Source organism: Hibiscus syriacus, unplaced genomic scaffold (genome assembly GCF_006381635.1).
Source record: "Hibiscus syriacus cultivar Baekdansim isolate YM2019G1 unplaced genomic scaffold, ASM638163v2 tig00013285_pilon, whole genome shotgun sequence".
NCBI classification, from domain to species: domain Eukaryota; kingdom Viridiplantae; phylum Streptophyta; class Magnoliopsida; order Malvales; family Malvaceae; genus Hibiscus; species Hibiscus syriacus.
In genome coordinates this window covers 1,590,156-1,597,113 of record NW_024062299.1, presented here as the reverse complement: position 1 = coordinate 1,597,113, position 6,958 = coordinate 1,590,156, and the positions used below count along the sequence as shown (strand labels likewise).

The following is a 6,958-nucleotide window of genomic DNA, read 5'->3' as shown; positions in this document are numbered from 1 at the left end:
GAATTATGTAAAATCAACTTCATTTAAACATGGTTAATATTATTAAACACTAACTGATATCTAGGTCTAATTATAGGCATTGTCCATACAGTCTTCAAGTTTTTCAAATTTCACCATTATACTTTTAAGTATAATAATTTAGTCCATCTATTTGTCTAATTTATATATTAAGTTCCAATCAATAGTATTGTTAATTGTTTTTCTTAATTTAAATAAGTACTGTCACATATTCAAATTTAACGAAGAATCCACTAGCAATGCTATCGATTAGACTTTCATTTTTAAAACTATATAAGTAGAGAGGAACTAAATTCTTTAAACTAAGAAAATCGAGAACTAAATTTCAAAAGACTGAAAAATATGAGGATTAGGAACATAATTAATCATTGATAGTAAAGCCTAGAAGGTGGAAGACGAAGTTCCATATTATAAAACTGTCGGCAAACCTTTGCTACCTCTACGTGTTGCTCAACTATTTATTATTTAACATTTGGGTCTCCTCTAAACCTTATATATTCCCCTAATTTCCTTTATTAAACATATTATTATTTTCTATGGATAGAAGAGGTTGTGCAACGTGGTTTGTCATCGACAATGACTACATCCACACATGCAAGCAAGACTGCAAGAGCTTGCATAACTTGTTATTAGATAAGATCCTGTATTTTTTTTTATTTTGAATTCTAGACATTGATTAAATTTAAATTTAGTGGATTAACAGAATGATATAGTGTTAGCAGACTTAAACCAACTCGACTTGATTTGACCGAACTGATTTGATCAAAACCAACATGACTATTCCTTGCTCGTGAATATGGCTGGACAACATTTTTATTTATCAAAATACTTACATTAAAACCATATATAAAAACATCGTAGTTGGCTTCATACATTCAATTTACAGAAAAAGTTCCAAGATCAGACAGTTAAAGAACAGTCATTGTCAAGGAATTTACACCATTTCTTTTAGCTATATACATAAGATTGCATTGTATTGCATCATGCTAAAAGCAAAGGGGAACCAAATGTGTTTTCTCCACTGTAAGTCATATAAAGAAACCCGTCTTCGTCCTTGTTTTCCTCGTAGATCGCAGACATCAAGGCGGCTGCAACGAAAATAAAGAAACAAGCCTCACAAGTAGAACGTAAAAGTGCTGCTTTAAGTTATAATACTCAAAACTTTAACGTGTTATTAACTCACCGGTAGGCGGGAGAGTGTTCTTCACAAAGACGAATATAGCTTTCTCAGCACTAAGCTTAATTCGTTACGGACAACATAAACAAATTGCCCCACAGTCAAATCAGCAGGAACAAGAAACCTGAAGCCATAATCAGAGAAGAATATTAAGGAAAAGAACACTGACTGGAATACACGTAGGATTATCTTGTTCGGTTCTTAAGAATCCATTAACATTGACAACCCAAGCAAACAATTACATGAGACATTATTCTCTAGAAAGTGAATCTGGCAAGTAACATATTACATAACAAGAATATTGATCGATCTTCATCTAATGCGTCATAGCCAAAGACTTCACAAGCATGCCAACAAGTAAATTGAATAACTTTTGGATAAGTTTGAGGTCATACTACAACAAGAGAAATTTTAATATAAAGGCAAAATGCTACTAACTTCTTTTTATCGATCAATGACGTGAAAATCATGCTTGAGGGACTTCATTGTTCCGATGCGGAGAAGTTGGATGAAGTAGTCTCCTTGCTCCGTGGACAAGCGAGAATTTGGAGGACTAATGTTACATTGAAGATGTATGGTGATCAAGTAACTTGGTCCTTGTTTTTAGAGGAATTCAAGCATAAATACATAGGAGATCAGTTCATCCGACAGATAAAGCAAGAGTTTATGAATTTGAAGTAATGGAATCGCACCGTGTATGAATACGAGTGTGAATTCAACAAGTTGAGCCGCTTCGTTACCGAGCTTATTCCTACAGAGAAGGATGTTTGTGATTGGTTCGTTGAGGGATTGCGTCCTCGGTTGAAAGAGATGTTAATTGTATTGAACCTAACTTCATTTCAAGAAGTAGTCAACCGTGCCAAAGCCCTAGAAAGAGCCCAGAATGAGAGATTTGGAGATACAAGAGCTCAGACATCGAAAAGAACGGGTGCTTCTTCGAGTTTTGCACCTTTAAAAAAGAGCAGAGATGTTGGTTCTCGACCCCAAGCTAGATCAGAGTCAGTGGAATCCTCCGCTAGAGGATCAAATCCGATGAGAGGCAGACAAACTCAGTCAGCGGGATCTAAAGCTGGGAGATCTAACCAAGGCCAAGTCAGACATGTCCACATTGTGGAAGGAATCACTTGGGGATATGTAGAATGATTTCTGGAGCCTGCTTTAAATGTGGGGACACGGGGCATTTTGTTTGAGATTGTCCCATGATAACCGGTGAGTCTGCGCAGCCAGAGAGGTATGCTTCTGTAACTCAGAGGGGAAGAGGTAGAGGAAGGAGTCAGTTAGAGTCCTCTGCTCAACAAGAGATACGTTCAATAGCTCAAGTGTATAACCTCAAGACCAATAAGGATCGAGATGACCCTGAGATAATAGCAGGTATCTTTCAATTGTATGACAAGAGTGTTTTGGTATTGATTGATTATGGTTCTACTTATTCTTACATTAGCAGTAAGTTAGTAAGGGAATTGAACATTCAGTTCGAAGCTACTAGCAATGAGGTGATATAACAAATCTGTTAGGTTACAGTGCTCGGGTCAATATGGTGTGTAGAGGGTGTCCTATACGGATTCAGGGAATTGAATTCCCATGCTAATCTGATGGAATTACCCTTCGACGAATTTGAAGTGATACTGGGAATGGATTGGTTATATCGTTATCACGCTAATGTCGATTGTAGATTAAAAAGAGTAATGTTGAGAAGTCCAAAAGGTGTAGAAGTCATTGTATTTAGTGAAAGATGGAATTCATTGGGAAATGTGATATCAGTGATGACTGCAAAGAAATTACTGCTACAGGGATGTCAAGGGTTCATTGTTAATGTGTTGGATGTTAGAACCAATGAGAAGGGGATTGAAGAAATTCCCATAGTTAGAGAGTTTTTCGATGTATTTCTTGTAGAGTTGTTGGGTTTACCTCTAGACAAAAGAAGTGGAATTCCAGATTGAAATAATGTCTGGAACTGCACCTATTGCCATAGCACCATACAGAATGCCTCCAAAAGAGTTGCAAGAGTTAAAGATACAGTTACAGGAATTGTTGGACAAAGGATTTATAAGACCTAGTGTTTCGCCCTGGGGAGCTCTAGTGTTGTTTGTCAAAAAGAAGGATGGGTCAATGGGTCTCTGCATCGACTACAGGCAGCTCAATAAAGTAACCATTAAGAATAAGTATTCTCTCCCTAGAATCGATGATTTATTCGATCAGTTGAAAGGAACTTCGGTCTTCTTTAAGATTGACTTGCGATATGGATATCATCAATTCAAAGTTCAGGAAAAAGATATTTCAAAGACCGCATTTAGAACTAGGTATGGCCACTATGAGTTCAATGGGATGTCTTTCAGAGTTACAAATGCACCAGCTGCCTTTATAGACCTAATGGATAGAATATTCCAACCTTATCTAGATCAATTCGTAGTGGTTTTCATCGATGACATATTGGTGTATTAAAAAACAAAAGAAGATCATGGTGCACACAATAATTTTGTAGATTCTACGAGACAATAAGTTATATGCCAAGTTATCCAAATGTGATTTCTGGTTGAATGAAATAATATTTCTCGAACATGTGATTTCTGCGGAAGGAATTTGAGTAGATCCTCTGAAAGTAAAAGCTATTCTCAAATGGGATGTTCCCAAGAATGTATCTGAAGTTCGAAGCTTTCTGGGACTTACTGGTTACTATCGAAGGTTCGTTAAGAACTTTTAAATGATCGCTTTACCTTTGACTAAGCTGATGAGAAAAGGTGTGACATTTGTGTGGACTCCTGAATGTCAAGAAAGTTTTGACATGTTGAAAAAGATTTTGACAGAAGCTCCAATATTAGTTCAACCTGAGTCTGGTAAAAACTACGTGGTGTATAGTGACACGTCCCATAATGGTTTGGGATGTGTATTAATGCAAGAGGGCAAAGTGGTAGCGAATGCGTCGAGGCAATTAAAACCGTACGAGAAGAATTATCCGACGAATGATCTGGAGATGGCTGCAGTGGTGTTCGCTCTTAAGATCTAGCATCACTACTTGTATGGTGAACGATGCTATTTGTATAAGGATCATAAGAATCTGAAGTATCTGATGACTCAGAATGAGTTAAATTTAAGGCAAAGAAGATGGGTGGAATTTCTAAAAGACTATGATGTAGTAATCAATTTCTATCCTGGAAAAGCAAATGTAGTGGCAGCCTATAGATGAAAAGTGTTCAAAGAAATTACAGCAAGTGAGAAATGAAGAGCTTACTAATTATGAGATAAAAGCATATGGTAATTTATATTATCGATGACGATTAGTAATTCTGGATAATGATGATTTGAAGAATGATTTGTTAACGGAAGCTAATTGTAGTCCATTGATGATGCATCCTGGAGGAAACAAAATGTATATGGATCTCAAGAGTCGTTATTGGTGGCCTGGAATGAAGAGGAATATTACAAAATTCGTATCCAAGTGTTTGACTTGCCAGCAAGTCAAAACTGAGTATCAAGTTCTATCAGGACTGTTACAACCCATGTCTATTCCTCAGTGGAAATGGGAGAATGTAACAATGAATTTTGTAACGGGGTTTTCTTTGGCTCTTAACAAAAGAGATTCAATCTGGGTGATTGTAGATAGATTGACTAAGTCAGCTCATTTAGTTCCAGTGCGAGCTGATTTTTCCATGGATAAATATGCTGAGATGTATATTAGAGAGATTATACATTTACATGGTGTACTTGTTTCCATTGTTTCTGATCGGGATCCTAGATTCATATTACGATTTTGGAAGTCTTTACATGGAGCGTTGGGAACTCGGTTGAACTTCAGTACAACGTTTCATTGAGAGCCTGTGTGATAGAGTTCAAAGGATCGTGGGAAAAATATTTGCCACTTGCCGAGTTTGCTTACAACAATAGTTACCATTCAAGTATCAAAATGGCTGCCTATGAGGCTTTATATGGGAGGAAGTGTCGTATACATTTGAACTGGTACGAGCTTAAGGATCGAGATGTTCTCGGTCCTGAATTGATTCAGAAAGTGAAAGAGAAAGTTCATGTGATCCAGAATAATCTTAAAGTTGCAGCAGACAGACAAAAATCATATGCAGACCTTAAAAGGAAAGAAATTGAGTTTCAAGTCAGAGATAAAGTGTTTTTAAAAGTGTCTCAATGGAAGAAGGTGTTAAGGTTTGATCGGAGGGGAAAGTTAAGTCCTCGGTTCATCGGACCCTATGAGATTGTTAAGAGAGTGAGACCAATAACATATCAGCTAGCTTTGCCACTTGAAATGGAAAAGATTCACAATGTCTTACATACCTCAATGCTTCGAAAGTATCGATCTGATCCCTCCCATATTGTGACTCCAGAAGAGATCGAAGTTCAACTGGATTTGACTTATGAGGAAGAACCGGTCCAAATCTTAGCTCACGAGGTTAAGCAATTAAGGAACAAGACTATTCCATTGGTCAAAGTTTTGTGGAGGAATCACAAGATAGAGGAACCAACGTGGGAGTTTGAAGAAGACATAAAGAATCAATACCCCCATATATTTGCCCATTGAAAATTCGAGGACGAATTTTCTTAAGGGGAGATTTGTAACATCCTCAATACCGGGTTAGTGACTAAATTGTAAGTTTCAAAATTTGGTGATTTAAGTAGAATAATTGAATAGTTCAAGGACTTATATGAGAAATGTTGTGTGGGATTAAATTATAAAGAAGGAGGAATTGAATGACAAAATGGTCATTGGCAAGTAAATAATTAAATTTGGTTATGCATATATATTAAGCCAAGTGGGTTGAGGGGGAAGAAAATAAAAGGTTCCAGAGTTCTCTTCTCCTCTTCCTTCTTCATACGTGAAGGCTTGAATCAAAGGTGAGTTTTCTTATTAGTTAATTTCTTGTTGAATTTAAAGTTGGTTTATGATCATTAGATGATAATTAAGCTTAAGGAAAGCTTAATTTGTCCTAAAACAACAAGATGAAAGGTATAAGAAGGATTAAAGAAAGGAAGTGAATAAGTGAAATCTTGGTGGAAAGATAGTATTTAGATTTTTAGATCAAATTTGACTTGTCATCAACCTAATTAAGGAATATGAAGTGTTAGAATTAGATTTAAAACATGTTGAAATTTGAGTATGGTTCTTGAATTCTATGTAGAAGAGTGGATTTTGAAGTTAAGGACGTATTGAATGAGTGGAAAATGAGTTAAGAATGTGTAGGTGAGCTAACTATATGTAAGGGGATAAAATATGAAGCTTTTGAGCTGAGTTGAGTGAATTTTCATGTTTAAGAAGTGATTTATGGGTAAGGGGTATCGATACCCATTCAACAGGTACTGATACCTCATGAGTAAAATTCAGGGATGGTACCGATACCCCCTTGAAACAAAAATTTTCGAATGTAATTTATGTACCGATACATAGGTAGTGTACTGATATATCAATTAAGGTATGTATCGAAACCCTATAGAGGGTATCGATACCTACATTAAACAATAAATGAAATTAACATTTCCTTTAATTAAGAAATGAAAAATTAGAATATGTTATTTGGAATACTGATATGTAAAAATGTATGATTATGTAGATAGTGAACGTAATTCTATTCCGGAACAATCAATGAATTAGAAATGATCGAGAAAGAGATAAGTTCTAGAATTGATTCAAATCAAACAAGGCTAAGGTGAGTGCACATCCTAGTTAATATAGATATGGTTTCATGGAAATATGACTTGTGATAAGTCTATTTCATATATTTAAGTGCATGGTTCCATATTCATGTAAATGCATAGATTATG

At 35.9% G+C, this 6,958-nt stretch overlaps 1 pseudogene; it reads right to left on the bottom strand.

The window, feature by feature from the left end:
* Nucleotides 1-975: 975 nt before the first annotated feature.
* Nucleotides 976-2,111, bottom strand: LOC120205901 (annotated as a pseudogene).
* Nucleotides 2,112-6,958: the final 4,847 nt, after the last annotated feature.